The sequence below is a fragment of the Dama dama genome, chromosome 30 (assembly GCF_033118175.1).
Source record: "Dama dama isolate Ldn47 chromosome 30, ASM3311817v1, whole genome shotgun sequence".
In the NCBI taxonomy this organism is placed as follows: Eukaryota; Metazoa; Chordata; class Mammalia; order Artiodactyla; family Cervidae; genus Dama; species Dama dama.
Window position 1 is genome coordinate 66,936,203 of NC_083710.1, and position 14,098 is coordinate 66,950,300.

Genomic DNA, 14,098 nt, shown 5'->3' on the forward strand with positions numbered 1-14,098 from the left:
TATTGGAATAATACTTTGACTTGTTCAAGTTAAAATCAATGGAGAAGTATTTCTACTCAAAATAGAAGAAGGGAACCAAACAATTTGAAATCTCAGCATCTTAAAGAAAGTGAGATAGAAACATTGTCTTGTAAAGGATGTTAAGAAATACTCAAGCATCTCTAAGAAATATTCCTATTTCTAGGAAATACTGCAATGAAAAAAAGTGAAAGTATGTTCTATTGCTTGAAACTATGAAGATCCAAGCTTTTCATTAACTGAAAATATGAAGACATTTCACCAAGTCAAGAAGCCAGTACATTATCTAGTACTTCACTGAAGGTTTTTATCATCATCATCAGACATAAAAGTCTCACAAGTAGATGAGAAAAAGAATAAATGAAGAATGCACATTGCTGAATAGTACTATAAAAGCAGGCAAATTTTCAGGAGTATTCGTGTTAATACAATGATTTTAAAATATCTGACTTTAATCAAATTGTAAAAGCTTAAGAATCCGGCATGCATCTTAAAAATTTATATCCTAAAAATAGTCATAAATTACGAGTTGTTATTCAGATAATAGTAACACTTGACAATTCTTGATACTGAGACACAAGAGAAATTTTTCCTATGGATACTTGTTAAGAGGGTATAATATAAGAACATTCTTAAAATAAATACAATAACAAATATAATATTTCTTTTAACATTTTTAACAATGTAAAGCAATGTCTATTCAATAAAAACAAAAACTGTTCCATAAAAGAGACACTGTGGAGATAAGTGGGTTTAAAACAATATAGTTGAGGCATACATTTCTGTTGTTCTTGTTTAATCTATAAAGTGAAGTCGCTCAGTCGTGTCTGACTCTTTGCAACCCCATGGTCTGTAGCCCACCAGGCTCCTCTGCCCATGGGATTTTCCAGGCAAGAATACTGGAGTGGGTTACCATTTCCTTCTCCTGGTGATCTTCCCGACTCAGGAATCGAACCTGTGTCTCCCACATTGTAGGCAGACGCTTTACAGTCTGAGTCACCAGGAAAGGTTAATCTATGGACACATATTAGAGCAAATTTTCTAGATTTTTTTGAAAATCAGATTGATGAGAATGGGGAGAGGGGAGGGAGTGAATAGAACATTTCCAAAGAGAGATACACATTAGCACAGTCATTTACACACAGGTACAGTATTTCAATAAATTCCATGATACACAGCCACAGACTACACAGACTATTGCTTTTCAAATGACAGATCTCTACCCATCAGAAGCTTACTAATTAACTTAATGGGCTGGAAATTGCAATTTAAATAAAGCAGTGGGAGGTGGGGGGGGGGCAGATATGGTAAAGTTCTGACACTGGTGTTATAGTTTTGGAATAGTGGATGAATCTACCTTAATTCATCCATAATTCAGACAGGAAAGTAAAAACAGCAAACTCAAAAACCTCTGGACAGTTATAAAAAAAACCTCCCAGACCTCACCATGTGGGCACACAGGGACAGCCATAAAGACTTGCACGATCCAGAGAGAATTAGCATCAGAGTGACAGGAAGTGGAGGGAAAAGGAATGGGCTTTGTTGACCTGAGACAGACAGACTGCCAGATATGTCTCCTGCAAAGACAGATTTATTGGGGATCAACAAAGAATCGCAGTTTAAGGTCTGCAACCATGGCCAGTCACTGGCAAGTCTTCCCCACACCAAGGGAAGGAACATTTTTATTGAGAGGAAAAGGAAATTGGGAGTCTTGCAATAAACAGAGTCCACGACTTTTCATTGGTCGAGTCCTTGCCAGCAAAGAAAAGTAGTCTTTATTCTTCCTGTTGGGCTCTACCATTGTCCCAGGGTGTGAGAGCTCCCCCTTCTGGTCTCTCAACTCTATTTAATTGAGGTTTCTATTTATTAATTTTGTACAGATTGATGGCCCTAAGAATAAACAAAATGCTGGAAATTGTGGCAGGCCAATATGAGTGTAGAAGCTGAAACCAGCCAAAGTTTCCTCAAGACCCAACTTACAAATAAGGGCTGCGTGTTCAAATGTGATGTAATCTGATGGTGCCTGAACCTATAGGTTATTAAATGAACATACCAAACCACCTCCCAATTTTAGAAGTACAATGTTATAATCATACAAAGAAAACAGCTTTTCATTTAACATAAAATTTTGACAATTATGGCAGGGCAGCCATACCGAGACTATTCGGGACTAATAAGAATTAACTAGAATTCTATCACATTTCATCAATTTTAAAGAGGTATATATTTTTTTCATATTTTAACATTTCTAAATCATCATGTCTCTCACATTTTACAGTCTTACAATTAATTCCAGCACTTTTCCTTTGTTCATACATTAAATGAATAATTAAATTATGTGTCTTACAAACAGTGGCATCTTAGATATGAAGGCAGATAGCATTTTCTTATCAGAATGATTCATCATATGCTTTACCAATTCAGAGTCATTATTTTCCACTCAAAGTAAAGATGTTTGACCAGTACAGTAGAATTCAATGCTACTTTGACCAATAGACAGTAAAAACAATACACTTACTGTTCGGGATAAAGAAAATCTCCTAGTTATGGAAAATATTTGATCACTTGAATTGTACTTTTTATCTATTTCCAAATATTTTAAGAATGCAATAGCCAAGATAGAAAATGTCTATGATTATGATTTATTGATTGCTCTATAAATGTTGGTCTTAGAGAAATGTGGGGGAAAGTAGAACTTTGAATAAAATTGAAAACAAGATTCACAGTGCTAATATCATTTACATGACTGGTGCCTACTGCCATTATATGAATTTTTTTTCTTTGATGCTAATAAACAATAGAAAACATGATGACATACTTTAAGTTAATACATTAAGTACAAATAATATAAATAGAAATTGTAACTTAGGGTACTTTTATGACTGTCATTATTTTTTATGTAATTATGTGATATTTTATCAGCCAATGTATTAGTCTGGAACTAAGCAAGAAACAAAAGTCACATAGTAATATACATTCGCTGTTGTTCATTAGTCTTTAAGCCATGTCTGACTCTTTTTGGACCCCATGGACCCCAGACCTCTCTGTCCATGGGATTTCCCAGGCTAGAACACTGAAGTGGGTTGCCATTTCCTTCTCTGTGGGAACTTCCCAACCCAGGGATTGAACTCCAGTCTCCTGCATTAGCAAGCAGGTTCTTTACCACTGACCCATCAGGAAAGCCCACAAATATTGTTGTTTAGTCACTAAGTTGTAATTTAAATAGGAAATGTTTAACATAAAGAATTACCAAGGCATGACATATTAAAAGGTATGCTGAGACTGAAGGGATGTTCTTAAGGAAGGACAAACTTGGAAGAATGGTCCCCTTCTGAGGCTGAGGTTCAGACCTAATTCAAAAAGGTATGATGGGAGCCCAGCGGAGGGCAGAGAGACTGGCTGCAGGACTGTCCTACAGGTGGTCCACTGTTGCCAGAAATGCAAGACAGAGCCCTTCAGCGGGCAGGAGAGCCACAGCTATGGGAGAATGTGCAAGGGGAGTTAAGGACGCTGTTGCAGGAGAGAAACCTGGAGTGCTGGTGCAAACATGGGGAGGAGGGCAGAAAGATGCCCACCTTGCCCAGGCTGGGGACACAAGCCTCCTCAGGAACTTGCTTCAGGGTGCAGGGTAGGGTGAGTTGCATTGCATGACCTCACAAACCCACAACACTTGATTGAGTACCCCTGCAGCTCAGAGCAAGTGAAGGAAAACCACCCACACAGGAACCACAGAGAGTTACTCCCTTCCTTAGCAGGGTCCCTCCCACTCCCTCTACAGACTAAGCTGACATCATGTTCGCTGAAAACAAAAAATGCTTGCAGAGTTCAGCATGGGCTCTCAGAACAGGTAGTGAAGGGTGCTGAAAGGCGATACGTTGATAACTGGTAGTACCCATTGATTACTGGTAGTACCCATTGATAACTGGTAGCCCTGAAGTGTCTGCTCTAGGAAAGGTGCTGTAATCCCTGAGTTAGATACTGGGGAAAACACTATCATTAGGAAGCTGTATGGTGTACCAGAAAGAGGAGAATAAAAGGGAGAGAAACTGATAGAAATTATGCACTGGGAGAACAGTCCTAGAAATCCAGGGCCCCAGGTAGTTAGAGTACAAATACCTTTCATTTGTTTAATATTTTAAGAATTTTATAAAATGCTACATATTATTTCATTTTGAGCCTCAAAATCATCCTTGAGATTAGTTGTGTTAGTATTGTTGTTGTTATTTAGTCCCTAAATCATGCCCAACTCTTTTTGTGACCCCGTGGACTGTACGTAGCCCTCAAGGCTGTTCTGTCCATAGGATTTCCCAGGCAAGAATACTCGGGTGGATTGCCATTTCCTTCCCCAGGGAGATCTTCTCAACTCAGGGATCGAAACCAAGTCTCTTGCACTGGCAGGAGGGTTCTTTACCACTGCGCCACCAGGGAAGCCCGTATTTTTATTACCAATTTTTAAATGAGAAAACTATGGTCCAGAATCATTAACAGACTCACCAAAGTACCAAAGCTAGTGAATAGCAGAGGATTTTATCTTAAATTCTGAAAAAAATGCCTGTATAGCACTGTAGGCTTTGATAGTGAAATTAGGCTAGACTGCCCAGGGTCCAAGTACCCAGAAAAATGCTGCAAATTACAGAGGAGTCTATCAGCAAACAATTAAGACTGTACTAGTCTAGCCATCTTAACAAGACAGCAGCTACTTCTCTCTTCTGCAACTGTCCTGGGCAATCCTTATCTTCTTTCAGCACCCCGACTACACACACAGACACACACACACACACAAATACACCCCACACACTCCGTGGGCACAAGGATAATGCCTATCCTGGAAACTTTCAAAGATCTAGCATTAAACCTTATCAAAATAATCCTCGGCTGCCTTTATTTTTGGTTTTTCAAAAAAAAAAAAAATTAATGTGTATCCAATCTGGGAAGAAGGAACAGATTACACAAAGGTAAAAGTCAACTCACAAATGTTCATTAGATCTGCTAGGTATTAATATGCCCGCTATTTTCCTTGACTCAGTGAGTTCCTTCCTTATTTATATAATTTTAATGTCATATAATTCACCTCAGTTTCAATCCATATAGCCTTCAACTTTACTCACATCTTTAGTTCTACTACTACACCCTGCTCTAAGTATTTAAATTATATCTGAGGGTTGAACATATCAGTGTTAAGGGCAAAAAAGCCCCAAATCTGTCTCTTGTCTAAAATATCCAGATACTAAAAAGGAAAACTCTACTCTGTTTGAATAACACAGATAACTTCCTGTACCTTCCAAATCCCTTTATATATTTTCTAAATGAATACCATCAACTGTACGGTTGTTCTATTTTTTTTTCCCTTTCTTTGGGTATTTATGGTACAATTAAATTGTAATTCTTACGGCACTCACTGCCCACTGGTGTTTTCCGGAGCTTTCTCATTCTTTGGTTTCCTCCATAGGCATTTCTTTATTACTAAATACCACTACCAGAGAGTTAGGCAGGATGAAGGTAAGTCAGTGAAACTAAAAACCGGCTGTGGTAAAAATTTCTAAAAAAAGCTGAAGCCACCGACTAATTTATAAATAGAGTTCTGATTATCTAGTGATCAACAGCAGAAATAATTTAAAATGTGTAGTCTTCAGAATCTTTGAGTGAGTGAACACAGTTATGATAATGAAGAGAAAGGAGCAAAGAGGATCTCTCTGGGTTGCTCCTCTCTCTTCTGCATAACTGTTTCACATCCGCATAAATCTCATACTTAAAGCAATTTACAAAATAGCAAAATTCAATATAAAACCTAAGTATTCTAAATTATTTGAAATAAAATAGCTCTTTTTTTTTTAATTGGGGAATTGTAACATGGGGCTTTGGGGACAGGATTTTTTTTAAATAGGTGTTATGTTCTTTTTTAAAAAGCTGTTTTAACATTAGAAGGAGAATTTCCTGATGTGTCTGTAAAGCTGCAAAAGCTATACTGGTAACAGCAAGGAGAGACAAATTGTGTTCTACGGAATGAATGGTACAGGTTAGAAATGATAGACTGAAACAGCTCTGTCAGGGAATATTAAATTTATTTTTAGAAAATATATTTAATACAACAAAGGTTATTATTACTCAGTGGAAGAAAATAACTCCACGTACTCAGTCTAAAAACAAAAGATATTTGACAATATAAAGTTTACAAGAGTAATCTAATCCCAGGACACAGATGGATCTTTACAAAGAAAGCTTTTCAATCATCATCTATTCTGTTTTTTTCAGATGTTTCTCCACCCAACCTGATAAGCAGGGGAATTTGCCCCACTCTTCTCTGAAGAGCAACATACAGTTTCAGGTAAAAAAAAAATGTGTTGACATATTTATTATTGGTGGATGATATCTTCCTTATTTATTTTTTTTTTTTTACTATTTTAAAAACTTTCCAAATATTTAACATTGGAAAGTATGATTTTGTTGAAACAATATTTTCTCATCTTAAATTATGAAATCTATAGGATTTTACTTAACTTTTTTTTCTGGTTTCAGGTAAACCCCCAATATTTGCAACTGACACAAAATGACAACAAATAACACAGTCCCTCAGCTATTTGTATAGCAGTTTTCTAAGGTATCTAGAATTTTTAAATGGCTGTATTTAGTGCCATGTGCTATATCTGATGTGAATCACACCTTGAAACTAAAATTTTTTTTTTTAACTTTTTAGTTACCTAGACATCAGAATTAATAGTTAATTCTGAATAAATCAGTTCTGACTATTCTGGGCAAACAAACTTTTGAACTATATGTTTTCATTAGCATTACTTAAGAAACGTTGGCAAAATTTTTTCATGAAAAATCGTTAGGATTATAATTCTTATGCATAGGGATAGAATGATTCTGTTAAAAGCTAGCATTCTTTCCCGGTGACTAATGTAATTGTCACCTTTGTTTTTATGTGCCTACTACTAAATATTTTAAAGTGTGTACATTTAAAATAATTACTTCAAAGTATGTATATTGTGGGTCATTGTGAGAGATGAATTAGGACACACATGGAGATTCAGATATCAATAGTTCAGATCACGGAGAAAACGCAATTTTAAAGGCTTTTGCTTGTGCAACCCGATTCAGAAAAAAACATTTAGGTACAGTTTATATGCACAACATGCTTCTCCCTCTCCTTGACTATTAAAACTGCTAATTAGCAGCTGTTCAATTACTTAAAATAGTCAAACTGTGCATGCTGTAGCTAAGGGCAGAATGCAAAAGTAAAAGAAAATTAGTAGTAAATCCATTGTTCCCTTTTGAAGGACAGTCGTTAAATAGCATCTTACGTCTTGATTCATTGTCACAATGTGAGCCTGAATCTTACTAAGAAACTGTAAATTCAAAACACTTGTTAAACACAAATATGTTTTCTTTATACCATCAAAAATGGTATAAAGAATAAAACTTAATTACGAAAATAACATTTATCGACAGATTATGTACAAATTAATAAATATTACAGTACAGCAATTTCTTTTCTCTTTCATTATTACCATCACTCTTGACAAAATTCAGCAGCAAACACAAATTCATGTTGAATTTTATATTTACACATGTAGATGAAATATTTGGAGGGAATTGCTTAAATCCCTGAATTGCTTAAATCATCTTTCCATAGTTAGTAATTAATACTTATTTTCAAATTAAGTATGATTTGCTAAATACTTTCTCAAGGGCTATTTTTAGAAAGAACATCATTTAATTATGTAAGGCAGAAACAATTAGGATATGTTTCTAAGAGAATACATTTTGTTAGCCTCAACTTTGCCACATAAAATATTTTCTCATTTTCTTGTAGTTTCTGAATTTCTTGAAAAAAATCCATGTTTGTTAGTTTGGAAATTAGATGAAAATGATATATACTTAAAATATTTTGGAAATTTGAAATTAGAAGCATTTGAGAGGGCAATTAAATACAGACTATTTTGAACAAAGTTTCTTTTTCACAATTGACAAATAGGTCACTTTGCCTCAAACCCTTTCAAAAATATTTCATTAACGTAATTTGGAGTAATCAGGAAATAAAAACTGTTCAGTGTTTAAAAATGTAAAACATATACATTTTCATTTCTTAAAGCCCAAAACATCAAAAGCAATTCCTTAGGATAGAGGGTATATTATTTCAACACACTTTTAAATTAGAAAACGTTTGATGGTCTTATAGCATCAAAGAAAAATACTAATGAAATTAACAAAAAGATTTCCCCCCAAATCTGTAGTCAACTGTCACTTCGGTGCTACTACAGTCCTTACAAAATCAGGACAAAATGACTTTGGGATGTGTTTTCCCACATCTGGTGTACAATATATGCTGAAGTACCTTCACACTAAGCAATTAAGTTCAAAGATTTAATTAAGAGGAAGAAGAAAATGTTCTCCTTTCTTTTTCAGGTCTACTACTTAATTTTTCCTTATTTAACCAACATATCTTAGATTAGCATAAACAGAATCATATGTATTCCCTGGCTCTTCTCTTCCTCCAGAGCATGTAAGATTTAAAGGGAATGAACACCAAGCTGCTTCTTTCTTCCAACCGTAGTAGCTGTTTCACAGCAATTTAGGATATAGATAAATCCACACATGTGTGCCTTGTTTTGAAAAGTTGAATCTAAACATCCATATACAGCTGGTGCAAGTGTAAACTACTAAAACACGGAAAAATCTTTTTACTTTACTTGGTAAAGTTTAATATATGCATACCGTATGGCCACTCCTGTGTACAATACCATATAGACTAGAAAAACTTCTCCTCCTCCTCCCTGGGAGGCATGTCCAAGTTCATAGCTTTGTTGTTCACAATAGCAGAAAAACTGTAAATAATTCAAAAGACCACAGTGGATACGCTAAACCACTCGTGGGGTACTTATATACTGGAACATTTTATTAGACGGAAAAATCAATGAACTACAGTAATTGGCATCAACAAGGAAGATTTTTTAAAAACAAATATTAAATGAAAAATATGATTCTTCTCACTGATTTCAATTTCAAAAACAGGCAAACTAAACATACATTGCTTAGGAATACAGCCAAATGTAGTAAATATACAAAGAAAAACCAAAGCAATTATTAGCCCCAAACTCAGGGGAGAAACTGTTTTGAATGAGGGAAGAGGGTACAAGATAGCATAATGTGAAATGTAAAGGTGCCTGAAATGTTTTGTTTCTCAAGGTGAATAATGGGCACACACGTGCTCAAGTTTTTGGTGGATTTTGTTTTTGTTTTATAGCAGCTCTCACTTTTTGAAATTTATATTATATCTCACAATAAAACAAAGAAAACAGAGAGAAAGAAAACTGAATTTAACCATATAACTGATTAGCAAATTGCTAGTAACAATTCTGATTGGTCTCAGAGTAGCCTATGGACGGTCTTCCCCTAACCAATAAACTAGCAGACAAACGTGCAAAAGAGTGTGTGTGTTAAAGTGCAGAGTAAACCAGAAGCAGTATCCTTTCTAATGTGCATGGTGCTAATACCAAATTTGTCAGAGCTATGTTACAATACAGACAAGAGTTTCAGCAGTGGTTCTCAACAAAACTGCAGTGGATTTTAGCCAAGAAAAGGAAGGACAATGCAGCAGGTGGACAATACACTCAGAGAATAAATGTCAGAATGGTGGTGTGGAGAGTATGAAAAAGCTTCCCGTCCCCCCTCCTGACCCCCGCCAGTTGTATTAGTTCCTTCAAAGAGCAAGATTGTCTTCCTCCATCTCGCCTTCAGCTCCACCAATCCCCCACTCTCACTCCCTAGGACAATACAAGGCCACCTTAAATATATACATGGTTTACACTGTTTTGAAGAGTCCAGCCATCATAATTCACTCGCACCTTGAACAACTTATTTTTTGAGCACCTACAATGTGGCAGGTGCTAACTTTCCAACAGAGGGGTGCACAAAACAAAAATCCAAAGTTCAAAAAATTCAAAAATATCTAAATAAAACAGAAGCCACTTACCTGATAGGATTCAATGGTTAGTCTGGTTAGTCTGCTCCTGGAAAAACAAATTTATTTGTTTTAAATTAAAATGCCTGAAGTTTGTGCATATACATACAGATCCATGTTTCATTCACCAATCATTTCATAGAGTTTGGTCTATTTCTTTACCTAAGAGCCCAATGATTGAAATTCTACATCATCTTCCTTCTTTACACATAATGAATTGTGTACCATTTCCAGGTTTAGTTTCTTTCAAGTAGAACAAGATTCAAGACAGGCTAAAAACCATAAAAGACACTTCAGCTGAGAGTAAACTTTTGGGGATTTTGTAATTTTTTTTCTCCCATCCTCAATTTCCCACAATTTAAGGGTAGCTTTTATTTTGTCTTTTAGACTTTTTTGGTGTGGACCTTTTTTAAAGTCTTTGTTGAATTTGTTACAATATTGCTTCTGTTTTATGTTTTGTTTTTTTGACTACTAGGCATGTGAGATCTTAATTTGCCCACCGGGGATCAAACCTGCACCCCCTGCATAGGAAGCTGAAGTCTAAACCACTGGACCACCAGGGAAGTCCCATAACAGTAGTTTCTATCACTTGTCTTTGGTGAAGCATTCTAAAACATTCAATTTAGTTTCTCTAGAAATAGTTTCTTTGCAAACTTATCTGCTATCTCTTTATGAAATGTTTAATTGTTACATCATTAAAATAATAACTGCAACTGACATAAGTTTCAGAACTGACATCTTTTGGGTTTTAACTCTCAGATTGCTGATAAGCACATAACTTGGGATTAGGACAACAAAGAGTCGGACACGACTTAGCGACTAAACCACCACCACATAACTCAGCTGCTGGAAGCAAAGATGAGCTGATTTACTTATCAGAGAGGAACCCACTGGCCTTAAACACCGTTGTCTTTAGCATCAGTCACGAAAAAAAACGGAGTTCTGTTCACCCAGCGTCAGTTAGTGGGAGGCTGGTTGAGAGAACTTACAAAATCAAATCCACAACAACAAGGGGTGATGAGCAAGGGAACTTGCTGCCTGAAAAATACTGTGGAAAGAAGGCTCCTAAGGGGAAGATTTTAACCTATAAGATCAAGTTGATATGCAGTTTGGCGGGGGGACTTAAATTCTGCCCTAAAACACATGGGGGTTTTAGTCTGTGAATCAGGTAACAGGTGCAAAATAAATACCCAGGACCTTCTTATCCTCCCACTACCACTTATTACAGTGTAAAAATATAGAGAGAGAAATGATAATAATAGAGAAAGTACTGATTACAATTAGCAAGAAGAATGCTGTGTTTGTGATGATGAGTCCCCAAAGAAGAGCAGACAACTCAAGATTAGTGACTGATTGAAACCTATTGGCATCACCCTATCAAAGCCTGTTTATAAGAGTGAAAACCTACATGGCCCTAGATCTCACTCTGCAAACTGAATGAAATAAACAGCTGACAACTCTCTGAGTTTTCCAACACCCCTCCAGAGAGGAAAAGGCAAGACTGTAGCATAAAGGGGCCCCAGCAACCCAGCAGAAGTCGGAGGGGAAGGGCTCTGGGCTCCTCACTTTGGGGAAAACACCCTCTCCTAGTTATAGGATAAGCAGGGCCAGAAGCCTTGCAGGCATGCTGCAAGCCAAAGCTGGAGGCTATGTATGGACCTGTGCCCATCAGGGCCGTGATGTCTCCGTAAAGAAGTCACTTTGAAAGGGGTGAAAGAACAAAAACATAAACATGCAAGAACAAAATAACAGAAACGAATACATTGTAATTAAATTTAAAAATACACCTATGAAATTTGAAAAATAAAGCAAGCCTGATACGTGAATCCCGTCCACCCCCTTCACTGGCTCCCCTGTACCCTTCCCCACCTATTGGTGGTCTGGAGCCTAGAGGCCAAGGTCGAGGAGGCGCAGGACTGCGCCCACCTCGAGGTTTAGTCTTTCCCTCTAAGGAACTCTGGCCCAGAAGTGGAGGCTGCAAGCCTGTCCTCCTCTCATTCCTGCGGAAGGAAAGGGACCCTGCGGGTGTCAGAGCGGCGCCGGACACTCACTGCGTTCAGGCCACCCGATTTCCAGCAAGGTGGGAGCAGGCAGCTTCTCCAACCCCGCTCCACTCCTCCCTGCCCGCTGAACCTTCTCTCGTGGACCTACTTTAGGTTGTTTTGGAATATTATTCCAGTAGCTCCTGACCCAGTTGTTTTCTTTTTTTTTTAAAGCGTGTAGCTTCCTCTCACTATTCCTCTCCTTCTAGTCCATTCCAGCCACCTCGTGTAGCACATGCTGGTATTCACACACCCCGCCTTGCAGGCTGACTCCCTCGGGGGTCTGTATACCTCTACCAAAGCTCACCTTCCTTTTGCTCCCCCGCTCCCACCCGCCCAGGTGTTTGCGATACACTGGTTCTCACCAGCGATGGAAGAAGAGACACGACCCTGGGCGGGCCGACCCGCCTACCTGCGCATGCCCAGTTGGAAACGAGGCGCTCTCGCCCCCTGTGACGGCAGTGCGCAGGCTCGGATTAGAAATGGAAACTCGCCCATCACATGCCTGCCGTGAGAAATGTGCGACGGGATACCTTTGTCCGCCTGATCCAGTGATTTCCTCCCCTGAACTTTTACACAGGTTGCTTGGCATAGACTTCGGTTTTCGTTTGAAATAAACTTTAATAATAATTGAGTTTTGAGAATGTCACAGCATTCAATGGGACAACTAGAGAAATATTTGTGTTGAGGTGAAAATCAAGGTTTGGAGGGAAGAAAACAGACAAGATTTAGAATCGCTGTTCTTCACAGTCCAGGCATGTGGATTTCACAGTCTTGTCTTTTAGTTGTGTTTTTAATTTGTATTTTAATTCTATTCATTTAATAGAAATAAAGGCCACTCCTTGAACACCACCATTACTAGCCTTTCAAAAAGGGCGTTTCAATCCGACCGAAATGAGAAGACTATAAAAAACACTGAATTGCTTGAATTTAAACCTTGCCAAAAACGTACTGTGGTTGTGCTCTCTGAAGCTGTTCAGAGTGCCCTTGATGTTTCTATTTTTGTAGACTGTAGAACAATGTTAATCAAGCTTTGCCTATGGGCCCATATCCATATTTTTTATAAAATCAGTGTAAATAAATAAAACAGGTTATGTGCAATTCCAAGCAAGCTGTAGTTTCTCTACCTTTTGTGTCTAACACTAAGTACTAACTACCCCTCACAGATAAAAGGAAGACTCCAACTTAGGATATTCAGAGTATCCAAAATTTTATTTTGTCTATTAAGGATATTAACCCTAAATTTCCTATTATCTTAATTTCTTTTAAAAAAATACAATTTTAACACAAAACAATAAAGTAGAACATTAAAGAGTAAATGGCATTCCTTAACAGAATGTGTTTAGGATTATAAAAATAACTACATTGTCCTTATTTTCCTTTTTTCATCACAGGTTAGCGAACCTTGTATCATCTGTTGAGAGACCACTGTGAGAGACACTGCTGTGGATCACATTGTATGTAATACAGTCGTCTCAGTCCATTCAGGCAGCTTTAACAAAAATACCATAGACTGAGAGGCTTAAACAGCATTCACTTCTCACAGTTCTGGAGGCTGAGAAGTCCAAGATCAAGGTGCCAGCAGGTTTGATATGTGGTGAGAGCCCACTTCCTGATTCTTAACCATCTTCTTGCTGGGTCCTCACATGGAGGAAGGGATGAGAGAGCTCTGTGAGGTCTCTTTTCTAAGGGCACCAATCCCACTCATGGGGGCTTCACCCTCATGATCTAACCATCTCCCCAAACCCTGTCTCCTAAGATCTTCCCATTAGGGTTAGGATTTTAACACATGAATTTTGTGAGGACACAAACATTCAGTCCATAACAATAGTTTCAGCACACAAAGCTCCATACTTTCTAAGCAGTCTGTCTTCATCCCTTCAAACCGAGGTATGTACTAGGTCTTGTAAATAGACCTTGATTTTACGAAATGTATAGGGAATGGGCTTCCCTGGTGGCTCAGCAGTGAAGAATCCACCTGCCAATGCAGGAGCCACAAGTTCGATCCCTGGGTCGGGAAGATCCCCTGGAGAAGGAAGTGGCAACTCACTCCAGTATTCTTGGAAAATTCCAG

The 14,098-nt window shown here is 37.6% G+C and overlaps 1 long non-coding RNA gene across 2 annotated transcripts in view; it reads left to right on the forward strand.

Annotated features, from left to right (window-relative positions):
* Positions 1-10,714, forward strand: part of LOC133049291 (uncharacterized) — a 67,293-nt gene extending 56,579 nt beyond the window's left edge. For both annotated transcript variants that reach the window (XR_009691287.1, XR_009691286.1), the window contains 2 exons: positions 6,271-6,343; positions 10,458-10,714. This is a non-coding gene — a long non-coding RNA (uncharacterized LOC133049291). The remainder of the gene's footprint in view (positions 1-6,270; positions 6,344-10,457) is intronic.
* Positions 10,715-14,098: the final 3,384 nt, after the last annotated feature.